This window comes from Rhamphochromis longiceps, linkage group LG3 (assembly GCF_057381845.1).
Source record: "Rhamphochromis longiceps isolate RC_006_pf linkage group LG3, R_longiceps_female_GT1.1, whole genome shotgun sequence".
Lineage (NCBI taxonomy): Eukaryota > Metazoa > Chordata > Actinopteri > Cichliformes > Cichlidae > Rhamphochromis > Rhamphochromis longiceps.
Window position 1 is genome coordinate 10,910,876 of NC_140559.1, and position 26,989 is coordinate 10,937,864.

At 43.4% G+C, this 26,989-nt stretch overlaps 1 pseudogene; it reads left to right on the plus strand.

Moving 5' to 3' along the window:
* Window positions 1-403: 403 nt before the first annotated feature.
* Window positions 404-20,982, plus strand: LOC146672888 (uncharacterized; annotated as a pseudogene).
* The last annotated feature ends 6,007 nt before the right edge of the window (window positions 20,983-26,989 follow it).

Sequence of the window (26,989 nt, forward strand, 5' to 3'; positions counted from 1 at the left end):
GACCAGTGGGAAGCATAATTAGATGATCAGAAACTGAGTACTACACTCAAGTTAGAATTAAGAATGCCCAATTTGTTTGAGGTCTGTTGTTCATTTTTATACACACATTGCAAATGTGCTTATAAGGAGCTGGCACTTAGTCTGTGAAGGTCAAAAGCTTCATCCGACAACGGATCGGATTGATATATTGGAGCTATTGACTTCACGTGCAGAGGGTTAAGTGCATGCACGCTTACACACATAAGCATGGCATAGGATTGGAATAAACAAAGTCAACAACATTAGGTTAGGAGAGCCAGCGCAGGAGAGGTGTTGGCTTTCTGTCTCTTGCAGAGAAGGGAACAGACACCAGACGGGGACACGGAGATATGGGGACCCTTCACAGCAACTGGGGTCAAGTGTCATGGCCTTGGGGCTCCTTGAGAAGGTGGATCCCATAACCACAACAATAACCAAGAAGGGGTTGGCGAAAACTAGGAACACCAGAGACCAACGAGGTTCGAGAGGCTTTTGGCAAAAAGGGGGACACGGCGGTGACAACGGACAACAAACACACAGATCTTTGTTTGAATAATCCCCAGATCTGTGTAACGACTGAAGTCGAAGAAAGAAGATTCCGAGGGCGTTTCTTCACTCCAAGAGGAGGTGGTGAAGGGGCCTGAAGCGTGACAGGCTGACACTCGAGTCTGAAGCTAAAAGAACAGCTGGGTTGTGGGAAAATTGGAAAACAACGGAGGTGTTGGGGTTGATAAGTGTCATAACGTGTTTGTTTGGTTTGGAGACAAATCCTGGTGTGAGTTGGGCTGGCAAGCCAGCCCAAAGAGGAGGAATGTGACCAGGAGATATTTTATTTTGTATTCTTATGATCACAGTTATAATTAGAAGTATCAATCATTAATCATTTATCATTGTGGAATCTGAGGACAGTATAATCTTTGTTTTATATCTATGGTAATCTGAGTAAAGATTAATGTATGCAGGTTATCATCATTGTACTCAAGTCTCAAATGGTATCCACAGCATTGTATTCACCGTCCATAACTGGAGGGTCTAGCAGGACCTTGTTCTAATTCATTTGCAGGCCTACATCAGAACATGCACATAGAGAGTTATGTAAACACGCACGTTCACCCTTATTTACACAGGGAGGTCATGTCAGGACATTCTCTAGTTGGACACACAGGCTCACAGAACTGCACAACATGACATGTCACACACTTGTTTTTCTCTAAAGTATCATCTGATGTTTGTATAAGGAGAACTTTGGACTATGGGGAGACTTATCATTTCCAGTAAGGTCTAACTGTGTGATGTCATCATGGGTTTAAATGAGGATGGGGAACGGTCCACTCTTTGAAGATCTGTGGCTGTACGCTTGTCTTCCCATGCTTCTGTCTTAGAAGCATGTAATAAAATCACTATGTTTGTCACCTACACGGACTCGGCTGTTTTTCCTTCTTACCCAAACTGAACCAGACGTAACACATGTCATAACTGCTTTAAGTCACACAGAATAGATATCAGAGCCTTAAACAGGCTGACGTCTGCTAAATGGGTCAAACTGGGCAGAAAGTCTACAAACACATAACATCCTTATAGAATATGATGTAACACTATAGATCAACTTAGCTCAGAATATATAAAGCATATAAACAGTTACAGCAATATGATGCAACAAACACAGCAGCTACTGATCCAAAATACTCAAAGCTTCATAGAACTGGAACCAACATTTGTTTTTAGCTCCATTCTGCTGCTGATACAGACTTTAGGTTTCTGAACATTAAACTTGTTGCTGCCTTTCATAGTGTGTAACTTGAAGGCCCTGAGTACTTTCTCCCACACTGAAAACACTGGGATGATAACATTATTTGAACATTACCTAATAAGACTGATTCAGCACCAGTGTTGGGTAAGTTACTTTAAAATAGTAACTTAGTTACATTACTAGTTACTTCTCTCAAAAGTAACTTAGTTACTTCAAGTTACTCGTTACTTTCAAAGTAACTAGTTACTAGGGAAAGTAACTTTGGTTTTACTCAGTTTCTCTTGTTAATGTGTTGCTTCCATAACTTTGCCAGTCTTCTAGCTTGCTTACTTGCCACAGTGCACTGTGCCACCTACCAATAGAAAGGAAAAGATAATGTGCATATTTCCACGAGAGAAATCCCACGCCTGGACCGTCATTGACTGCTGCCATGATTCTAGCCTACGTCACAGCGTCATGTGAGCCTTTTACATCCAACACAAAAACTGCAGTCGTGGTGCTTTCGATTGTACTCAGAACTCTGAAATTCTGCCTTCTGAATAGGAAGATGTTGGTAACACCAGACTGCAGATGAGCTGCATACAGGGCTGGACTGGGACAGAAAATTGGCCCGGACATTTTGACTAGAGACCGGCCGCCATTATAGGAAAAATCATAAAGCCTTTGAATGAAACAAACGCTGTTGTGACAGTGATGTACACTGTTCTGATGGTATACAGTGGGGCAAAAAAGTATTTAGTCAGCCACCGATTGTGCAAGTTCCCCCACCTAAAATGATGACAGAGGTCAATAATTTGCACCAGAGGTACACTTCAACTGTGAGAGACAGAATGTGAAAAAAAAATCCATGAATCCACATGGTAGGATTTGTAAAGAATTTATTCGTAAATCAGGGTGGAAAATAAGTATTTGGTCAATAACAAAAATACAACTCAATACTTTGTAACATAACCTTTGTTGGCAATAACAGAGGTCAAACGTTTACTATAGGTCTTTACCAGGTTTGCACACACAGTAGCTGGTATTTTGGCCCATTCCTCCATGCAGATCTTCTCGAGAGCAGTGATGTTTTGGGGCTGTCTTGTTTTGGAACTTTCAACTCCCGCCACAGATTTTCTATGGGGTTGAGGTCTGGAGACTGGCTAGGCCACTCCAGGACTTTCAGATGCTTCTTACGGAGCCACTCCTTTGTTGCCCGGGCGGTGTGTTTTGGATCATTGTCATGTTGGAAGACCCAGCCGCGTTTCATCTTCAAAGTTCTCACTGATGGAAGGAGGTTTTGGCTCAAAATCTCACGATACATGGCCCCATTCATTCTGTCCTTAACACGGATCAGTCGTCCTGTCCCCTTGGCAGAAAAACAGCCCCATAGCATGATGTTTCCACCCCCATGCTTCACAGTAGGTATGGTGTTCTTGGGATGCAACTCAGCATTCTTCGTCCTCCAAACACGACGAGTTGAGTTTATACCAAAAAGTTCTACTTTGGTTTCATCTGACCACATGACATTCTCCCAATCCTCTGCTGTATCATCCATGTGCTCTCTGGCAAACTTCAGACGGGCCTGGACATGCACTGGCTTCAGCAGCGGAACACGTCTGGCACTGCGGGATTTGATTCCCTGCCGTTTTAGTGTTACTGATGGTGACCTTTGTTACTTTGGTCCCAGCTCTCTGCAGGTCATTCACCAGGTCCCCCCGTGTGGTTCTGGGATCTTTGCTCACCGTTCTCATGATCATTTTGACCCCACGGGATGAGATCTTGCGTGGAGCCCCAGATCGTGGGAGATTATCAGTGGTCTTGTATGTCTTCCATTTTCTGATGATTGCTCCCACAGTTGATTTTTTCACACCAAGCTGCTTGCCTATTGTAGATTCACTCTTCCCAGTCTGGTGCAGGTCTACAATACTTTTCCTGGTGTCCTTCGAAAGCTCTTTGGTCTTGGCCATGGCGGAGTTTGGAGTCTGACTGTTTGAGGCTGTGGACAGGTGTCTTTTATACAGATGATGAGTTCAAACAGGTGCCATTCATACAGGTAACGAGTGGGGGACAGAAAAGCTTCTTACAGAAGACGTTACAGGTCTGTGAGAGCCAGAGATTTTCCATGTTTGAGGTGACCAAATACTTATTTTCCACCCTGATTTACGAATAAATTCTTTACAAATCCTACCATGTGGATTCATGGATTTTTTTTTCACATTCTGTCTCTCACAGTTGAAGTGTACCTCTGGTGCAAATTACTGACCTCTGTCATCATTTTAAGTGGGGGAACTTGCACAATCGGTGGCTGACTAAATACTTTTTTGCCCCACTGTATATGCATCAATCTATCAATCGTTTGTTGTAAGATTCAGATAATTATTTTTTAAAAGCTAGACATTTTAAATGAGAATAAGATAGAAAAGTATTTCTTTGTGCCCCCCTCTCCCTGTTAATGCCCTACCTGCCCCCCTGGCAACACTTTGCTAGACCCGCCCCTGCACAGTTACCAGCTGTCAGCTACCTAAAAAAGGATCCTGGTGTTATTTGTCTCTCAGAAACAGTTCATAACTTCCCTTCAACTCATTCATGTCACCTAAAAGGTAAACCTGTTTCTCCATCACCTGTTCAGCTCTGATGATTCAGTAAGGACATCTCCTGGTTTCATCTTCATGTTTCCCTCTCACCACATATACAAACTGACATCATGACCAGCAGCTTTACAGCTGTGGCTCCAGCAAACATCAGCTGATACTAGAAATTAATATTAAATTCTAACAACAGCTGATCAAGCTTAAACGTGCTGCTGTTGTTTAGCGCGACATCCGCTGGTTTCCTCTTTCTGGCGCAAAGTGGGCGATAAACAAACAAGAGAGCCAATCAGCTGATCATTGATCAGTTTTCATGATTGAAGTAGAAACGGGAGAGGGAGGGGGGAGAATGAGAGAAGAAGAGGCAGCTGTGCAGCAAAGACACAGAATAACTCCAGCTTTGTGTCTTTTTCATTGTAGCTGAATTACGGGACAAACTGTAATTCAAACTGGTGGATCATCAGGGGTGCAAAGCCTCACAGATGATGTGCAGCAGTGGGTCCCTCAGTCTGTCCTCACTCTGGACACTTGCAGTCGTCACACATGGAAATCAAATGTGTGATAAGCTGCAGGATTCAAACACAAGTGTAACTTATAAACACATGTTCATACTTTTATTCCACAATCAGAGAGAAAGAAACAGAGAGAGAGTGCAGGACAGACAGACAGGTGACAGTCTCAGGTGTACACACTGCTACACAACAGCACCAGAGAAGCAGGATTTAGTGTTTGTGTTATTACGAGTGTAAACAAGAAGAGTTCCAGATGGTGCAGTGGACACATGTGTGACTGCTGTGATTGAAGCATCTTTCTTTCAGCTTAACGAGTGAACCGTCAGCTCGTTCAAACACACGTTAAAGTGCGTTTGGCTCGACACCACCGAACAGAGGCAGCAATATAACACAGCTCACATTAACAGTGGAGTGGATCCTGCTTGTGCCGTGATGTTCAGGACTGCAAACCGAGCAGCATCACTGACTTTCAGCTTGTTGTGTTTGTGGATATATGACTGACTGCAAAGCTATGGGCAAACAGCAGCACTCTGGCTTTCTAACCAATCAGAAAGCTTCTTGATGCATTCTCAATCATCCAGGTAGGTAAAGTTGATTCTGTTCATCTGGACGTAGCGTTTTGTGGGAGAAACGTTTCGTCACTCATCCAAGTGACTCCTTCAGTCTAAGCTGACTGCAGGTTTCAATCTTATAAACAGTACATTTGAATAATGAGTGAAACCAGCCCACTGAAGGAACAATGGGCTGGGAGGTCAGTTCCTTAATCATAATTATGCAAATTCTCATGACCATTGATCAACAACCACTGACCAAAACCCACTGATCAAAGACCACTGATCAAGCTGGACTTTTGTCAAAGCTGGAAAAGCACCAAAAGGAAGCTCCAGCCAATCCAGGAGAGAAGGACAACCGCTGCCCAAGCGAAACCTGTAGTGATCCCGTATGTGTCAGGAGTATCGGAACAGTTGAGATGCATTTTATTGTTTAATGTTCCTTCTATAGAGCTCTCCCTTTTGAACTGTACAATTATATTTGTAAATATTTTAAATTCTTTTTGCATTCCATTAAATATCAGACTTTATTATTATTTTATTATTTATTATTATTATTAACAGGAAATATTATTAAGTCATTTGTAAAATTATGTTATTCTAATACAACATCATTTTAGTGTTCTGTGCTTCTTTTCACCACCAAGAGTGTGTGAAGTGACTGAATCACTCATCTCTCTCATGTTTGTCCTCAGTTTCCCAGCATGCCTCAGGGATGGAGGTGTTTGAGGGGGCGGAGTCTGTCCTGCTGCCCTGTCAGGTACCATCTGATGTTTTCAGTCAAGCCACATCAGCAGTGTGGGACCGTGATGGGCTCACCAACCCAACAGTTCACCTGCGTCTGCAGAGTGGTGACGATCTTAGTGGTCAATATGATCTTTACAAACATCGAACATCAATGAGAGCTAAAGCTCTGGAGACTGGAAACCTCAGCCTCACTCTGAAGAACCCCAAAGTCTCTGATGGTGGAAACTACACCTGCATCATCCGGAAACAAGGACAAGATCTGAAGAAAGTCAAAGTAGAACTGAAGGTCACAGCTCGTGCTATGGATAGAGGTCAGAGGCCAAAGTAGAGGTGAACTCTGATGTGAATTCATGAAATAGTGTTGGATGATGCTCATGTTGTTCATGATTACAGAAGCTCCCATCTGGCCCAGAGTCCTGGTAGCTGTCCTGGTTACTGTGGCTCTCCTGGCTGCTGCCTCTGGTGTCCTTGTGTGCTTTTCGTGTAAGAGGATGACGAGCAGAGAAGGTGTGTGTGTGTGTGTGTGTGTGTGGTTTCACTTGGCTTAGGTGATCAAACTCTCATCAGTGGTAATGACAATAACCCTAGAGTGTCTCCTCCAGCTCAGCACACTGTTGCTTTCTGATTATCCTTGCTGTGCATTTCATTGAAAATAAGTTGCCTGACTTGAGATTTACAGTCTCTTTAAGTTGAATCATTTTCAATCTAAAAGCAGCTCTCCACTGAGACTGCTCTCCCAAAGGTCTATAATGACTTTTCACCTCTGACACAGGGCATTGTTCTGTACTCAGAGCACTTTGATTCTGTTGATGCTAACATGTAACTTAATATGTTTGAGGCTGCTTCAGAAAACCTCTCAGATCAGCTGAGGCTCAATAAAGAAACTGTGATAAATCAGACTCGGTCTGCTCAGACCACCTCAGACGCCAGTAAGTGAGGGGGGTCAAATGATCAGGGTTGGTTCCTGCACAGTGGGGCCAGCACAGACTCCCAGCTTCAGGTCAAAGGTCACTGCTGTTTGACTTCCATCATGTTGAGTTGACTCCTCAACAGCCTGTAGATTTAAAGAAAAAAAAAAAGCCTCAGAGATCAACACATAAGAGTTTCAGCTCCAAGTATGATATGAGTAACCACGCTTACTGACATCTCTCTGCTTCCTATTTTCCTGTTAAAAGGGAGTTTTTCCTTACCACTGTCACCAAAGTGCTTGCTCATAGGGGGTCATATGATTGCTGGGGTTTTTTTTTGTTATTTTTTTGTTGTTGTTTTTTTCAGTGTTATTGTAAATCAAGCCCCAGTTTCCGAATTTTCTACGGTTTTTCAACAGTTTGAACCTGTGTCGTTCTCGGCTTTAAAGGAAATAATTAATAACCTGAGAAGCTCAAATTCTTTGCATGACATTATTCCTTCTCGTATCATTAAGGATGCATTGAATACAATCGGGTCCTGTATCTTATTTAATTAATTAACTAATTAACTTATCACTGTTATCTGGCTGTGTTTCGACTGTCTTTAAACATGCAGTCGTGCAACCTGTTATCAAGAATTGCAGCCTTGATCATAACACTCTAGCAAATTACAGGCCAATTTCTAAACTCCCTTTCATGTCAGAAACTTTAGAGAAAATAGTGCTTCAGCAACTACAGACCCATTTAGAGATAAACCGTATCAGTGATAAATTCCAGTCTGGATTTAAACCGCGTCACAGCACCGAAACTGCCCTACTAAGACTTTTCAATGACCTCGTTCTAATCGCTGACTCTGGGCGCTCTGCAGTCTTAGTTCTATTAGATTTGACTTCAGCCTTTGGCACGGTTGACCATGATATTCTTTTGGCAAGGTTAGAACAAGTAGCAGGCCTTAAAGGAAACATTCTCTCATGGTTTAAAATCATATTTTTCTGAGAGGTCGTTCTCTATCATGATGGGAAAATATTCCTCTTCTTCTGCCCCTTTTTGCTGTGGTGTGCCCCAGGGCTCGGTACTGGGTCCTGTGTTCTCTCTGTACATGTTGCCTTTAGGCTCCATTTTTTGAAAGACATGTCTCTTTTCACTGCTATGCTGATGATATTCAAATCTACCTCCACTTGACTGGGGATGTTTCATCTTCACTACATCCTCTGTTTGATTGTCTGAGGGATGTCAAAGACTGGTTATCACGTAACTCTCCTACTTTAAATGAGAAGAAGACAGAAATTATTGTTTTTGACAGAAATATGCCTCTGGGACAACTGACTGGCACATTCGGGCCTGTTGCTAACCACCTCACTGATACTGCTAGGAATCTTGGAGTTTTCATGGATAGTTCCTTCAAACTAGATAAACAGGTCTCTACTGTGGTAAAAACCAGCTTTCACCAACTACACCTAATTTCTAAGGCTAAACCTTATATACCACGCAAAGATCTAGAGAAACTCATTCATGCTTTCATCACTTCAAGACTAGATTATTGTAATTCTCTTTACTTAGGCCTCCAATCTTCCCTCTTTCAGTGATTGCAGTTGGTCCAAAATGCCGCAGCAGGTCTCTTAACTGGCACAAGAAGGTATGATTTAGGGCTGGGCCATATCATACCATTCACGGTAATACTGGTATAATGTTGGGCAACGATAAGAAAATGAAATATCGTGATAGAATATGGGTAAAACGCGCATGCGCAGTGCCTTTGTTTTCATACGCACATGGGGAAAAAAGCATGGTGGCGAAGGAGAATGAGAAGGGCGAAAGCAGATCGTTGAGTGAAACAGATGAACCTGAACTGGTTTGTAAAAATGCTGCAGCTTCACTGGTGTAGAACTGGTTTAGCTTTCGTCTGTCAGATACACAACAAAGCACTATTTTTGGTAGCGCATGCTAGCGGGCCGTCGTTATTACCGTGTTGTTTGGAAAATACGGCGCACTTAAAATCAATCCTTTGATTTCTCTGAAAGTCGACAGAGCCCCTTATAACCCCGTGCGCCTTATGTATGAACTCTGGTTGTGTTTACTGACCTCGAAATGATTTTATGTGCACGGCGCTCGAAAATCTGTCAAATGTTTCAGTACGACTTTGCTAAGCTACGAAGCCGCACCGCTTGATGGATTGTCGGAGCGTTACGGCTATCGTAGGCGGAGCCTCGCGGAGTGATACGTACTGTGCTTCAACATAATATTACCGTATTGTGTGTGTTTAACCTCTTTTTAAGTTTTGTGGATATTATACATGGTTATGCTGAGGATATGTCGGCCAGTTTCCACTGGAAATGCCTTTTGGTTAAACTGTCAGCGAGGAATTTGCATTTGCACTGTTACGTTTTTATATAACTTTAATGCACATAAAAAAACAGCTTCTTGTTTAAGTGAAAATACATTGATGGGTTTTTTTTGTTTTTTGTTTTTTTGCACTAATAAAGTTGTGGAGTTGTAAAGTATTTTGTCTAGTGTCAATTATATCGTCAGTTAAATTATCGCAAATTTTCAAATGTATATCGTGATAAATATTTTTGGTCATATCGCCCTGCTCTAGTATGATTCCATCACCCCTGTTCTAGCCATCTGAAATTGGCTTATTAAATATCGAATTGATTTTAAAATTTTATTGTTTACTTATAAAATCCTAAATAATATGGCACCTGATTACTTAGCTTATCTCCTCTGTCTGTATAGCCCTAAGAGAGCACTGCTCTTAGTGCAACCTAGGTCTCGGCTGAAGACCAGAGGAGACCATGCCTTTGCTATTGCCACACCCAAATTATGGAATATTCTTCCTCTTGATATTCGCGCATCAGATTCTAATTCAATCTTTTAAATCACATCTAAAAACGTACTTGTTTAACCTGGCATTGGAGGTTAATTAGGGTAATTTACATCTGGCTCTGCATTTAGATTATGTAATTATTTTATATTTTATATCTGTAATTTATATTTGATTTTATTTGTATCATGGTTTTACTGGAAAGCACTTTGGTGTACTTCGGTCTTTAAATGTGCTATAAATAAATTTTGATTTTTGATATTGTAAAAAATTAATAAAGCACCTTGAGGCGAGTGTTGTTGTGACTTGGCGCAGCATAAATAAAACTGAATTGGATTGAATTGTTTTACACTCAGTTTTCCAAGTGGAGATGGTGGTGGTCAAAAACTGGGAGAAGTCTGTCCTGCTGCCATTTAAAACCACAGCTGACCTTCCTCAAGACGTCACAGTGGAGTGGAGATGCTCAGACTCCAAAGACACCAAAGTCTATGTGTTTCAGAGAAGCAAAAGCCAGGCAGACAAACAGGACCAGGATTACAGAGGTCGCACAGAGATGAACAAAGAGCCACTGAGAACTAAAGACCTCAGTATGACCCTGAAAGACCCCCACCTTACTGACAGTGGAGTCTACACCTGCACCGTCTACAACAAGGATGGACTCATGCTGCTACAGAAAGCAGTGACTCTCAATTTTAAAGGTGAGTTGACCAGCTGTTTGTCCACAGTCTGAATCATGAAAAAACAGGAGTGAAGAGCTGCTGGTTACACAGCAGAGGAGATGAAGGATCACACTAACGTCTGTATTTTACTCTGCTCTCTATTTCCAGTTCCTGAGACAGAGATGGTGGAGGTAGGACAGAGGGAGAGGACTGTGTGGTTACCCTTTGAAACCAAACCTGACCTTCCTCATGATGTCACAGTGGAGTGGAGATGCTCAGACTTGAAACACATGGAGGTTTACGTGCTCCAGAAAGGAAAAAAATGACTACACAACCAGGGCCAGGTTTACAGAGGTCGCACAGAGATGAAGGAAGATCCACTGACGACTGGAGACCTCAGTCTGATGCTGAAATATCCCCTCCTCATTGACAGTGGAGTCTACACCTGCACCGTCTACAACAAGTATGGACACATGCTGACACAGAAAAAAGTGATGCTCAGTGTCAGAGGTGAGCATAATAGTCTTAACCCTAGATATAGAAACTTGTGTGTATCCCAAAGGGTTGATTCTGTTCATCTGGACGTAGCGTTTTCAGTGGGAAAAACGTTTGTCATCATCCAAGTGACTTCTTCAGGCTTCCCCAATCTTATAAACAGTACATTTGCATAATGACTGAACCACTGAATGAACAATGAGCTGTGAGGTCAGTTTATGATCATTAATATGCAAATTGTCATGACCATTGATCAGATGGTCTTTCCGTTTTCTTTTTTTTTTTTCTTTTTGCCTGTCCCATTTGGTTCTTTAGCCATCAGAATTGTTGTCTGAAGACCAACAAGGATACCCAATGGATTTACTTTGCCAAATGGATCATCGTGGCATTGCCGTATTGGTCCATTTGGTCGATCTTTGTTTTTATTATTTATTATATTTTATTTTCAGATGTTACAGACGGGGCAGACATGAGTGAGGGATAGGAAAGGGAGAAAGAAAGAGGAAGGAAAGGAAAAACAGAAGGGGAGAGGGTCTTTCCGTTTTCACGTAAATGGCCTCCTTGACTCCGCCCTCAAACCTGCGTTCCTCCCTGTCCAGGATGTGAACATCCTCATCCTTGAAAGAGTGTCCACTGGCCTGTAGGTGTAAATAGCTCTTCTGTGTTGCACCATCTGTTTCACCAGAGGTTGTTTGGTTTCCCCGATGTATAAATCCTGCCAATCCTCCTGGCACTTAACAGCGTACACTATGTTACTCTGTTTGTGTCGGGGACCCGATCCTTGGGGTGGACCAGTTTTTGGCGCAGCGTGTTTTGGTGTTTGAAAGCCACAGAGACCCGGTGTTTAGAAAAAAATGCGTCTCAACTGCTCCGTTTCTCCTGACACATACGGGATCACTACAGGTTTTCTCTTAGGCAGCGGTTGTCCTTCTCTCCTGGATCGGCTGGAGCTTTCTTTTGGCGCCTTCCCAGCTTTGACAAAAGTCCAGCTGGGATAACCACATTTACTCAGGGCCTTCTTGATGTTCTTCTGCCTCCCTGGCTGCTGTGTCAGTGGGGATGGTGTTCGCTCTGTGTTGTAGCGTCCTGATGACACCCAGTTTGTGCTCCAGTGGATGATGAGAGTCAAACCTTAAATACTGATCCGTATTTGTAGGTTTACGGTACACGTCAGCTTTTAGATGTCCCCCATTACTGATGGAAATCTCACAGTCTGAGAAGACTAACCTGCCACTTTTCATATCCTCCCTGGTGAATTTGATGTGTTGGTCCGCTGAGTTGATGTGACTTGGAAATGTGGTACATCCTGAGATTTTATGTTCATCCAGGTGTCAACAACATATCTGAACCAATGACTTGGTGGTGTTCCAGGTTAGGGTAGGATGCACCTTTAAGGCCAATTGTCTGTATGATCAACTCTGTCACCTACAACGTCTCAAGGTTTCTTGCTTTGATCCTCAACTCGCTGGTGGGCAGCTCTGAACACCACATCCAGAACACCTTGGATTTTGTTGAGAAGGTGAGAGATGTCATTATGAAGGCAGATGAAACCATGGTCTCGTACAACGTTACATCTCTCTTCACTTGCATCCCAGTCACTGAAGCGTTGGAGGTAGTGAGTAAGAGATTCCAGGATGATCCCAACCTCAGCAACAGGACTAGGGATGGGTATCGTTTAGGTTTTATCCGATACCGGTGCCAAATCGGTACTTTTGAAACGGTGCCGGTGCTCAAACCGGTGCTTAAAGAATGGAGAACACAACATTGGTCCAAAAACCTCTCATGTTCAGCTGTTTTTTGTAAAAAGATAACAATGTTAGCCTTTTCTGCAGCTATGGGGCATATATGGTATCACTCTTGGCTGGAAGCAGCGCTTAATCAATGGAAAAAACACAAACTTTGTCCAAAAACCTCTCATGTTTAGCTGTTTCCCTCTTTTTCTTTGGTCATTTTAGCCTTTTTGGCCAGGGTGAAGGGAGTATCTGCCATCAAACAAGAAGACAGCCGCATGTAGCTATGATGATGTTTGCTAATTCACCTTACGTGCATTAATTTAATAACGTGGTTAGCATACTCAACGTAAATTACACACGAACAACATTAAGCTACTCACGCAGAGAAGAACGGCTGCTGCTGCATCATCATCCTCATCATTTCTGCTACACTGGCAGGGCTAGGGGCCAGGACTCTCCTCTTCGGGTTCTTGGGGGATGTTGCTAACTCCGGGTCCGATAACAGGCACCACACCACAGTAGATGTGCTCGGTGTGAGGTCTCGCAGCAAGCTATCAAATACGGCGCATTTCTCGGCTTTTAAAAAAACGCTATGCGTCGCCAGGTGTTTCATCGGATTCGAGGTGTTACCTCCTTTGACAGTATCACAGTATCAGCTTAAAGCACTTGTTGCTGCTGAGTTTGCATATTTTGCTGTGAAGTACAGCCAGACTTTTGACCGCTTCGCCTTGGGCATTTTTAATCTGTAGCTCTGCTCTAAAAGAACGTACGTACCTGGACCCGCCTACTATCCTCGGAAAGGTAAAATGATTGGCTAGAATCTAAAGTGTATCACAGCTCAGGAAAAAAAAGCACCGAAATAAAGCACCGAAATGTGCGCTGCTTTTCGGTCTGGTTACTACCGTTTATGTCAGAACCGGTGCCTTGATGGCACCGGAAACCGGTACCCATCCCTAAACAGGACCACTCTCAGCAACAAGTGTGTTTGCTTCTGGAACTGTGGCTTCATTCCACTTACCCTACTTCACATACAAGCGTCAGTACTACAGGCAGAAACATGGGTGTGCCATGGGCTCCCCAGTTTCACCCATTGTGCCCAATTTGTACATGGAAGAAGTGGAAAAGAGGGCTTTCCTGTTCATGTATCTTCGGTAAGTAGGGTGTGTACAGCTGTTTCCAGCTGTGTGAGAATAAAAGCAAAGCACACATCAACACACAAGCAGTTCAGCTCCAAGTCAAACACTGAAAATAGGAGTGAAGAGCTGCTGGTTACACAGCAGAGGACATGATGGAGGACCTCACTTACTGATGTCTGGCTCTCATTGTAACTAGAAAAGTAGTTTCAGTCTATAGGACTGGTCAAAGTGTTTCAAATGCTGTACAGTTATGCTGTTTTTCTTTTTTTCAAATGCCAATCCAAGATAAATAGACATTTGACTGTATATGTACAGTAATGTGCAAAAGTCTTGAGTCTTAATTTATTTATCTGTTGTCTATAGGAGTGGTGTCGAACTCCAGGTTTTAGATATCACCATGGGTCAACACACGTGTATTAGATGATTAGTTCATCTGGAGAGGTACAAGACATGTTGAGGAGGTCATTTAGCCATTTTAAGCAGCTGTGTTGGATCAAGGATGCATCTAAAACTTGCAGGACACCGGCCCTCGAGGCCTGGAGTTCGACACCCCTGGTCTATAGCTTTCCTTAAGTGCAAACGTACATGTAAATACAGTGTATAAGGCAAAAGCAGACTTTGTAGCCCCGTAATAAGCTTCAAAACCAATATTTGGATTTTTTCCATTTGGATAGTCTCCTGCAGGACACCGAGAAGGATGGGTTCACTGACAGGGAAGACCCATTCCCCAACCCAAATGTGCAGGCGAACAACCCCCCTTTATCCACCCATGAAAGCCACAATGTACCGTTACCAGAATAGATGGAGGGGAATTAGCAGTGATTAACAGTGTAGCCAGCCCTGACTGCTTTTCTGTCACCAAGGGCAAATCAGTACTACAGTCCCTCTGGTTCCAGAGCCCTTGCTCTATGCTGAGCCAAGCCAAGCTATAACTAGCTGGTGCTTCTTAATCTCACACATTCCTTCCCTGTCAAAGAGGTGATGTTTCATGTTCTTAAATACATAATTGTCAGTCAGGGATCAGATCACCAGGACCTCCACCCCATGACTGACTGCTGAGCCACAAACTTTTATGGCCCTTTCTGTGAGTGGGGGGACTATAGGAGACAAACTGGAGCCACAACACTGGCTCCTCATTCCCCTGGAAGTAGTCAAATCCAGAAGACAATCTGCCAGTTTTCAAAGTGAAACTTTCTAAAGACCTGAAGAAAGCCTGGAGAGCACTTCAAAATTGACAAAGATTCTGGCTCCTTGGAAACAAAATATAAAGAGACGATGGATTGCTCAAGACTGTTGCGCAGTACTGTGTGTATGTATTTACAACTTATACTCTGCCCTCAGCTCTGCACCCAGAGATGGTGGAGGTGACACACGGGGAGGAGTCTGTCCTGCTGTCCTTTAAAATCAGTGGAGTGGACTCTTACTGAACCCAAACAGATGAAGGTCCACATTTATGAGAGTGGAAGCAATCAATCACAAAACCAGGACCAGTTTTACAGAGGTCGCACAGAGATGAATGAAGACCCACTGAAAAATGGAGACCTCAGTCTGATCCTGAAAGAGCTCCATTTAGCTGACAGTGGAGTCTACACCTGAACAGTCTACAACAGCGATGCAGAATTCCTGACACAGAAATCAGTGACACTCAAAGTCAAAGGTGATTGTAACAGGTGTTTTTATGAATCCAGCAAGAATTTAAAAAAAAATCACAGAAAACAAAAGACCTGCTGATGGATCTATGGTAACTAAAAAGAAACATTTAAACAATTAAAACAGATGTGTGACGGTTTGTCTGGCCACGCTCTGTTCTCCTCTCAGATCCTGCAGTGGAGATGGTGAAGGTGACAGAGTTGGAGCAGTTTGTCATTCTGCCCTTTCAGGCCCCTTATGATTTTCGTAAGGACGTCACAGTGGAGTGGAGACTCACTGAACCCAAACACATGATGGTCCACGTCTATGAGAGTGGAAACAATCAGCCAGATAAACAGGACCAGGATTACAGAGGTCGCACAGAGATGAAGGAAGATCCACTGAGAACTAAAGACCTCAGTCTGATCCTGAAAGACCTCCGCCTCACTGACAGTGGAGTCTACACCTGCATCATCCACAAGGATGGATACATGGTGCTACATAAAGTAGTGATACTCAATGTCAGAGGTGAGTGTAACAGCTGTTTGCCCACAGTCTGAATCCAGCATGAATCAGAGTGGAAGTGTAGTGACGTGAAGAGCTACTGATAGATCTGTTATAATCTGATATGACAAGCTGACTGAAAAAAATATTTGAAGAGTCAACATGTTCCCCTTTTTTACCAATCGAACTGTTTGGATCATGTCCTGTCTCGGTGTTCGCTCTCTCTGCGGTAGAGTATCACTTCCTGTTCCTGCTCAAACACAGTGGTGTTTCTGAGTAGCTTATCTGCTAAGCAATTTAATTAAAAACATTTAGATTCTTTTTTCATAGTATAATCTTCATGTGCTTCATCCGAAGCACACTTTCTGTGTACTCACTACCTAATTTATAACCAAAGTATTCACTCACTGTGTTTTTACTGTTTCGTTAGCTTAGCTTAGCTCATAGCAGACTCATTAGCACCATGGCTACTTCACCTGTCCCTCCTGCACTTTCCTGCTCATTGTGTCAGATGTTTAGTTACTCCTCGGCCTCCTTTAGCAGTAATGATATCTGTAACAAATGTAGCATATTTGCAGCTCTGGAGGCCAGGATTACTGAATTGGAGACTCGGCTTCGCACCCTTCATTCACCCGTAGCTAGCCAGGCCCCTGTAGCTGGTGCAGCTGAAGATAGCGTAGGCCCCGCTAGCTGTTCCCCGGCAGACCCCAAGCAGCTGGGGAAACAGGGAGGCTGGGTGACGGTGAGGAGGAAGCATAGTCCTAAACAGAAGCCCCAGGTACACCACCAACCAGTTCATGTGTCTAACCATTTTTCCCCACTCGGCGACACACCCGCCGGGGGTCAAACTCTGGTAATTGGTGATTCTGTTCTCAGACATGTGAAGCTAGAGACACTGGCAACCATAGTCAATTGTCTTCCAGGGGCCAGAGCAGGCGACATTGAAGGAAATTTAAAACTGCTGGCTAAGGGTAAACGTAAATTCAGTAAGATCATAATTCACGTCGGCAGTAATGACACCCGGTTACGCCAATCGGAGGTCACTAAAATCAATATTGAATCGGTGTGCAACTTTGCCAAAACAATGTCGGACTCTGTAGTTTTCTCTGGTCCCCTCCCCAATCAGACCAGGAGTGACATGTTTAGCCGCATGTTCTCCTTAAATTGCTGGCTGTCTGAGTGGTGTCCTCGTGTGTGTGTGTGTGTGTGTGTGTGTGTGTGTGTGTGTGTGTGTGTGTGTGTGTGTGTGTGTGTGTGTGTGTCTGTCTGTCTGTCTTTAATAGATGGGTCTGTCTATATCAACAAGACAGTGTGCATCACTGTCACAATAGCATTTGTTTTCATTCAAAGGCTTTAAGGTTGTTCCTATAATACCTGGTGGTCTCTAGTCAAAATACCCAGGCTGATTTTTTTTTTCCTTTTTTGTCCCAGTCCAGCCCTGTCTGAACCAAAGAGTAAAACAGTGAAATGTGGATTATTAAATATTAGGTCTCTCTCCTCCAAGTCTCTGTTAGTACATGACTTAATAATTGATCAACAAATTGATTTACTCTGCCTCACAGAAACCTGGTTGCAGCAGGATGATTATGTTAGTTTAAATGAATCAACACCCCCGAGTCATTCTAACTACCAGAAATCTCGATGCACAGGCCGAGGGGGCGGTGTGGCAGCAATTTTTCACACCAGCCTATTAATCAACCAAGGACCAAGACACCCTATCTCTAAGGGAAAGGTCAGCCAGCCTTCGGAGAAGGCTTAGTTCTGTGGCTTGTATCTGTGATCTTATTTTTCAGTCACCCAAAGCTCATGACCATAGGTAGCTAGGGGCGTTGATCAACCAGTTAATTGAGAGATTAGTTTTTACGTTCAGCTTTCTCTTCACCATGATTGACCTGCACAGTGTCTGCAATATTGCAGCTGCAAAACCAACCCTTTTCCCATATGGGTCAGTTCTAGACAGGCATATATGAGGGGGCAGACAGAAATGTAAAGGGGGCACATGGTGGCAATGGAGGCAGGAAAAGGGGTGCTCAAGATAAAAAAAAAATTTGTCATGTAATTGGATTGCACTTTGTCAGGCCTCTACCCTAAGACCTGACCAATTTTGGTGTCTCACCTGAAGGCTTAGCTTCTGCTGGTCTAGCTGTTAGGGACACTGAGGTGCTGATCATGTTAAGGTGGCAGTCCCTGAGTGGGAAAACTGAAAAATAAAACAAAAAATAAAATAAATTATTCCTGATCACATTATAACAACTACACAACATTTACCTTAATTGGATGGCCTATATCAAATATATTTGAACCCAGCAATAACAGATCTCACTATTGCCAATATTATTAAAAAACTAAAAGGGGCTGGTATTGTAATAAAAAGAAACCCTATTCAGCTGCCATGGTCTGAGCTGGCAGACTGTGTGGAGTGAAGAGAGAGTGGACCCAAATGCAAACATACAAAGTGGAGGATAAGGTTTAACGAAAGGCAAGCCTTTATTGTTCCCTGCACAAATGCTACCAAAAAAAGCAGCAAGGGAACTTAACAACCCTAAACTGGAAACAGCTAAACCTGAAATTGGAAACAGAACTAAAAACCCTGAAGCCTGGAAACAGAGGGCGAGACACAGGGAAAAATAAACAGACAAACCAGCAACGAACAAGGAGACTTGACACTGAGAAATGAGGTGAGGTGAGGCGCAGAAACAGAACAGTAACCAGGAACAGTAAATATAATACAACAGAAAATCGTAATTCAAAGAATAAAACTTAAACCAAAAACACTAAACCATGACATTACCACATCTTTTCCTACAATTCTCAAACTAATTTGTAGAATACAACATATTTAAAACATAATTTTTTACCTTTTATTTTTTTATTTTATTTATTTATTTATTTATTTTTGTCTTGTCTCTGATGTACCAGCAGCAGGTTTCTACTGCTTTTGGTACAGGCAGGAGCTACGGAGCAGCACCACGCCTTTTAAAAGCTTAGAAAAAAGGGTGCATCCCAGAGCATTAACTTTCCCTTTGAGCTGCTGGAAGCTGGGGTAGAAGGTGAATAATCTTTACTAAAATCACTGCGACTACATCAGTATATGAAACAAGGAAACTGAGTGCAGAGTTAAAAGTGGGCAGGGCTTTGTGTCGGGGTCTGATGGACACAGAACCTCCAGGGGCTCACAGAGAGAAACACGTCTCTACCAGACGGAAACTGTGAGAAGAACAATGGACTAGTTCCTCACTGACTGTACAAATATAGATGTATTTATTACTTGTTAAATATCTCACGAGTCGCTATGATTTAGACTACAGAGATTTGCTGCTTCATTTTGCTCTGCCCTTCCTACTAAGAAACCTAACAATGGGGCTGAGCGTAGTGTGAGCCTGCACACAAACAGCACAGAGGAAAAGAGCAAGCACGAGGTGAAACCATCTCACATGTGCCTTTTCCAGTGGATTTTTCAGCTACTGTAGTAAATCATGTCCATATTCAGTTTGTGGATAATCTGTTATTTTCTTTCTCAAGTTTGATTTAAGGGGGCAACACCCAGCGTAGAGCCTGGCTCATCTCCCGTCACGGTGCGACCCAGCCCTGGATAAGAGGGAAATTAATGGATGGACTCTAACCTAATAAGAAGCTCCTTACATTCACTGACACAGAGCTCGTCACACATTAAAGACACTCTATCCACATCATTGTCTAAAGAAACATAGCTGTGTTCTCAGTCAGCTGTGTGTCCAGTTGTTTGCAACTGTGTGAGAATAAATGTGTGAGAGTAATAAAGTAGCTGTTTGTGCAGCCTCACAGATAAAAACACTGACAATGTCTGCACACATCATGTTCTCCTCTCAGGGTACCAGGTGGGGATGGTGGAGGTGACAGAGGGGGAGGAGTCTGTCCTGTTGCCATTTAAAACCACACCTGACCTTCCTCAGGACGTCACAGTGGAATGGACACTCACTGAACCTGAAGAAAAGATGGTCCACGTGTATGAGAGTGGAAAATATCAGCCAGATAAAAAGGACCAGGATTACAGAGGTCGCACAGAGATGAATGAAAAGCCTTTGAGAACCAAAGACCTTAGTCTGACCCTGAAAGACCTCCACCTCACTGACAGTGGAGTCTACACCTGCACCGTCTACAACAAGGATGGATACGTCCTGCTGCAGAAAGTGGTGACACTCAATGTTAAAGGTCAGTAAACACATCACAGGTCTCAGTGAATGCTGCATCAACAGCAGCTCCTCCTCTTGCTCCTCTACAGGAGAAACATTCTGTTTTTTCCATATAATCTATGATTATTGTTCCCACGGCGACACACACAGCATCATGAACTGAACAACATGATCCCTGATCTGATGTTATAATCCTGTATTTTACATGTGTGAGAATAAACGTGTTCAGAGTCACACGTTTTTTTTCTGATCTAGAAATAAGTTGATGAGCTCTGAGACTCGCTCCTGTTTTCTCCTCTGCAGCAACCTTAAAGGGAACCATGGAAGACATGCTTCCATGTCTCAGGAGGAGGAGGGCATCAAAGGAACAGAGGTATGTTGGAGTTTTCAGGTGTCAGAACAGTCTGTGTGTAGGATATTGATCAGCTGTCACAGCTGGGCCTGAGAACAAGAATAATCAGTCATACAGCTGTTTTACAGATTTTACACTTATCCTAGTTCAGTCATCGCAATGATGCACAGACAGGAATTTACCTCTATTGATCATCTATCTGTATCTATCTAAGTCGTGTATTCTGATCAGCTGTAATTGATCAGATTGATGATCTAATATGAGTGAGTGTCTCTGACTGTCCTGTCTCCTCTGTAACAGAAACCATGAAGAATTTCCTCTGTTGGATGTTTGATTTGTTTGCTGGTCAATCAGAGGATGAGGAGCTGATGGAGGAAAGCTTTGTGTCGTTGGAGTTCCTCAGTGAAGTCGTGTTTCCCTGAGAGCACGTACTCACTGAGAGAACAACCTCACTGTGATTTCAAACTTTACTAATGTTACGTTAGACATCATGTGTGGTGAAGCTCATTGTTGGTGTTGTGATGTTTCCTTCTGTTACTGATGGGTCTCCATGGGGCATCCTGAGCACAGTCTGAGGTCATTTCATGGATTCAGAGCAGAGCGGACCTCCTGTTTCTAAGACACCAGGCTCAGCTCTGACACGCCTTCATATTCCTGGAGGCTCTTTATTTACCCGTTGCCATGGTGAACCTTGGCATGAATGTTAGCATAGATGTTTACAGTCTGTAGTTTTTTCCGTAATGATTTCTGATGAACTTTGTTATTCATCAGAAATCATTTGAACTCTTGATGATTACATGAAGTGTTCATAGTTTTATTTAAAGCATGACAAACACTCTTTGTATGTAGTTTGGACAAATGGAAAATATTTTTCATTGTTTTTCAAAGAATGTTTTTATTAAACTTTAAATTTAGTCTTGTCTTAATTAAGCTTTTGTTTTGACAGGTCATATTGTGACCTTCTGGTCCTGTCTGTGAGCTCTCATCTGGTTTTGTACTGAAAGACAGCTAAAATAAAACAAAGATGTTTTTATATATGATTTTGTTTGTTTTAATTTATGCTCTCAACATAAATTTGACTGAACGTTGCCACAAAAGCAGGACACACAGAATGTTGTAGTGTTTTAATGAGATCCACACACCTGACTCATTAATAATAATGAGCATGTTCACACAGCATGAACAGTATTGTGTGAAGCACAGCATTAACATTTATTTGGATGTTTGTATGTTGAGCATGTGGGGATGAAGGTCATTCCCCTCCAGACCCTCTATCGCCTTTCTTTATTTGATATTTGATATACCTTTATTAGTCCCACAAGGGGAAATTTCAGAGGGGAAATAAGGCTGCCGACCTATTGCACGCAATGGCGGCGCCATCTTACCCTCCGACCATACATACATTACACAAAACATCACATGGGGAAGAAAGGTCAGAGAGGTATAACAATGGAAAATGCACCACATGAGGAAAGATAAGGAGAAAAAATAACTCCCCCCAGACTGAGCTCCAACAGGGAGAACAGTTTGAGAACAGAAAAAAACACCTCTGCACATGAAAAACTCTTAATACACCAAAGAAACACATGACAAGCAACAGGGGCGGGTAAAGGGTGAGAGACAGCCAGTGTAGACAGTACATCCGGGCCTGCAGCATAAGCGCTGGTCTCCTTGACCCACCATCAGCATCGGAGGGGAATAAGCGTAGAAGGCGTTTGGAAAGGGAGGGGGGATGAGTGTGTGCATATCAGTGTATATGTATGTGTGTGTGTGTGAGTGAGTTCAGCTGAGACAGTGTCCTTCGCCCTGCCAGGCTAAGTAAACAGTCTTCCAGCCAACCCAGGTGGCCTTGCATGGAATGGGAAGGAACAGACTCAACACAGTCATTATCAGGGTGTTGTTGTTCAGCTCCAGCCTTGACAGCAGCTGGCGCCGAGAGGGTCTCCGCATGAAGTGATGGTGCTTTTTACTTTAGTGTGAACAACTCATATGAATTTCGAAGCTGCTCTAACAGTCCAACACTGGTCTCTCAATCTCCTGTTGGAGAGCCGCGAGCTTCTCCATGATGTTATCCAAACGTGCGCTCCGTGATGTTGTCGTTCTTTTGCTCAAAGAGCAGGTTCTGAGAACTCACGACCGCAGTGAGCTTCTCCAAGATGTGATCAAATTTGCGCTCAAAGGAGTTGTTTGAGCTAGCCCCTCCAGATGTAATCCAGTTTTTCACTCGGAGGTCTTGTTCTGAGTATTCATGGCAGCCGTGCGTTCTCCAAGATCTTATCCGTGCTGCACTCAATGAGCCCATTTTGAGAAACTCACGCATCATCACATCATTTCAATCCCAGCGGGCAGCCTTGTGGGGGTTTGAAGAGCCGGTTCCGCTTCCTTAATTCTTCGATAAGTCAGGGCCAAGCCAGCTCCGATCAGCCAGAACCCTGTTATCATGGTTCCGAATAGGTAGATATCTTCAGCACTCAGGCTCACCCGAGCCCAGACTTCTCGTTGAGAAAGGGGTGTCAATTTCATTCAGGGAGCAGTTGATCCAATCCATGATTCCTCTTTTAGGTTTTAGAGAACAGACTGTGAGAGAATGTTCCAGGGAAAAGTAATACAAAAAACACGAGACTAGACAAAGACATAAGAGGCTAAGCAGGGAAGCTAAGGGAGAGGAGGAGGAGGAGAGGAGAAAAGTGCGACCGCTTTCGTCAAGAGCAAGAGCAGGGTGGGGTTACACCACCTATGTCTGCTGATCCAGTCAGTCCCTGATGTCCAGTACGCGTGAGTTTTGTTTCCCCTGTGTCCTTTCACAGAACTTCATCCATGGACATCTTTGGTTTCTTGTTGGTGCGCATGCGTATTTCATGAGCCATGAAAAAGTCTCTGCACAGGTAAGCTCCCAGGTTTGGTGCAGGGATTCCAGAAGAACAGCTAAGGTGAGGAAAAGCGTGCTGGCAGAGCCAGCTTCACTCACTGTGTAAATCTCAGCCATCAGGCAACAAATGAAGGTTTTCCTCCAATGTTTAGGTAGTGCACAGGTGGGCTTACATATTACACATGTAGGGTATCTAGCTGACAACATACAACATGTTGACTCAACGGCTGCTGTGATTTAGTCTTATATACATACAGTGGGGCGAAAAAGTATTTAGTTAGCCACCGATTGTGCAAGTTCCCCCACTTAAAATGATGACAGAGGTCAGTAATTTGCACCAGAGGTACACTTCAACTGTGAGAGACAGAATGTGAAAAAAAAATCCATGAATCCACATGGTAGGATTTGTAAAGAATTTATTCGTAAATCAGGGTGGAAAATAAGTATTTGGTCACCTCAAACATGGAAAATCTCTGGCTCTCACAGACCTGTAACGTCTTCTGTAAGACGCTTTTCTGTCCCCCACTCGTTACCTGTATGAATGGCACCTGTTTGAACTCATCATCTGTATAGAAGACACCTGTCCACAGCCTCAAACAGTCAGACTCCAAACTCCGCCATGGCCAAGACCAAAGAGCTCTCGAAGGACACCAGGAAAAGTATTGTAGACCTGCACCAGACTGGGAAGAGTGAATCTACAATAGGCAAGCAGCTTGGTGTGAAAAAATCAACTGTGGGAGCAATCATCAGAAAATGGAAGACATACAAGACCACTGATAATCTCCCACGATCTGGGGCTCCACGCAAGATCTCATCCCGTGGGGTCAAAAATGATCATGAGAACGGTGAGCAAAGATCCCAGAACCACACGGGGGGACCTGGTGAATGACCTGCAGAGAGCTGGGACCAAAGTAACAAAGGTCACCATCAGTAACACACTACAACGGCAGGGAATCACATCCCGCAGTGCCAGACGTGTTCCGCTGCTGAAGCCAGTGCATGTCCAGGCCCGTCTGAAGTTTGCCAGAGAGCACATGGATGATACAGCAGAGGATTGGGAGAATGTCATGTGGTCAGATGAAACCAAAGTAGAACTTTTTGGTATAAACTCAACTCGTCGTGTTTGGAGGAAGGAGAATACTGAGTTGCATCCCAAGAACACCATACCTACTGTGAAGCATGGGGGTGGAAACATCATGCTATGGGGCTGTTTTTCTGCCAAGGGGACAGGACGACTGATCCGTGTTAAGGACAGAATGAATGGGGCCATGTATCGTGAGATTTTGAGCCAAAACCTCCTTCCATCAGTGAGAACTTTGAAGATGAAACGAGGCTGGGTCTTCCAACATGACAATGATCCAAAACACACCGCCCGGGCAACAAAGGAGTGGCTCCGTAAGAAGCATTTGAAAGTCCTGGAGTGGCCTAGCCAGTCTCCAGACCTCAACCCCATAGAAAATCTGTGGCGGGAGTTGAAAGTCCGTGTTGCTCGGCGACAGCCCCAAAACATCACTGCTCTCGAGAAGATCTGCATGGAGGAATGGGCCAAAATACCAGCTACTGTGTGTGCAAACCTGGTAAAGACCTATAGTAAACGTTTGACCTCTGTTATTGCCAACAAAGGTTATGTTACAAAGTATTGAGTTGTATTTTTGTTATTGACCAAATACTTATTATCCACCCTGATTTACGAATAAATTCTTTACAAATCCTACCATGTGAATTCATGGATTTTTTTTTCACATTCTGTCTATCACAGTTGAAGTGTACCTCTGGTGCAAATTACTGACCTCTGTCATCATTTTAGGTGGGGGAGCTTGCACAATCGGTGGCTGACTAAATACTTTTTTGCCCCACTGTATATGTGTTTTAATAAAATCATTTGTGTTGACCCACTATGGACTTTCAGTCGTATGTCTCTTCCTCAAAAATGCGAACCTTACACTAATCTAAAAAGTAAAGATAGTGTCTGGGCGGGGCCTGGCGCCTGTGGCCCGGCTGGGCCCCTTACGGGGGGTGGGGTGCCCTCAGGCCTCTGGCCTCTGGGCCTGAAGCTCGGTCCTCTCTGACACAGCTGGCTGCCAACAATTCTGATGGCTAAAGATCCAAACGGGACACACAAAAAAAAAAAAAAAAAAAAAAAGATAGTGTCTGTCTCCCGAATCCAAACTGGAAGCTTGGAAGTTGGTTTCATAGAACAGGGGCCCAAAAAATTAAGGCTCTGCATCCCACTTTACTTTTAAATACTCTAGGAACAACAATTAAGCTTACAGTCTGAGTCAGAAAACACAATCACAGCATTTACAGCCTTTAATTCAATTCAATTCAATTCAATTTTATTTATATAGCGCCAAATCACAACAAAAGTCGCCTCAAGGCGCTTCATAGATACAGAGAAAAACCCAACAATCATATGACCCCCTATGAGCAAGCACTTTGGCGACAGTGGGAAGGAAAAACTCCCTTTTAACAGGAAGAAACCTCCGGCAGAACCAGGCTCAGGGAGGGGCGGGGCCATCTGCTGTGATTGGTTGGGGTGAGAGAAGGAAGACAGGATGAAGACATGCTGTGGAAGAGAGACAGAGGTTAATAACAGATATGATTCAATGCAGAGAGGTCTGTTAACACATAGTGGGTGAGAAAGGTGACTGGAAAGGAAAAACTCAATGCATCATGGGAATCCCCCGGCAGCCTACATCTATTGCAGCATAACTAAGGGAGGATTCAGGGTCACCTGGTCCAGCCCTAACTATATGCTTTAGCAAAAAGGAAAGTTTGAAGCCTAATCTTAAAAGTAGAGATAGTGTCTGTCTCCTGAATCCAAACTGGAAGCTGGTTCCACAGAAGAGGGGCCTGAAAACTGAAGGCTCTGCCTCCCATTCTACTTTTGAATACTCTAGGAACAACAAGTAGGCCTGCAGAGCGAGAGCGAAGTGCTCTAATAGGGTGATATGGTACTACAAGGTCATTAAGATAAGATGGGGCCTGATTATTTAAGACCTTGTATGTGAGGAGCAGGATTTTGAATTCAATTCTGGATTTAACAGGAAGCCAATGAAGGGAAGCCAAAACAGGAGAAATATGCTCTCTCTTTCTAGTCCCTGTCAGGACTCTTGCTGCAGCATTTTGGATTAGCTGAAGGCTTTTCAGCGAGTTTTTTGGACATCCTGATAATAATGAATTACAGTCGTCCAGCCTGGAAGTAATAACTGCATGAACTAGTTTTTCAGCGTCACTCTGAGACAGGATATTTCTAATTTTAGAGATGTTGCACAAATGGAAGAACGCAGTCTTACATATTTGTTTAATATGTGCGTTGAAGGACATGTCCTGGTCAAAAATGACTCCAAGGTTCCTCACAGCGTTACTGGAGGGCAAGGTAATGCCATCCAGGGTAAGAATCTGGTTAGATACCATATTTCTAAGCTTTTCAGGGCAGAGTACAATAACCTCAGTTTGATCTGAATTAAGAAGCAGAAAGTTAGCGGCCATCCAGGTCTTTATGTCTTTAAGACATTCCTGCAGTTTAACTAATTGGTGTGTGTTATCTGGCTTCATGG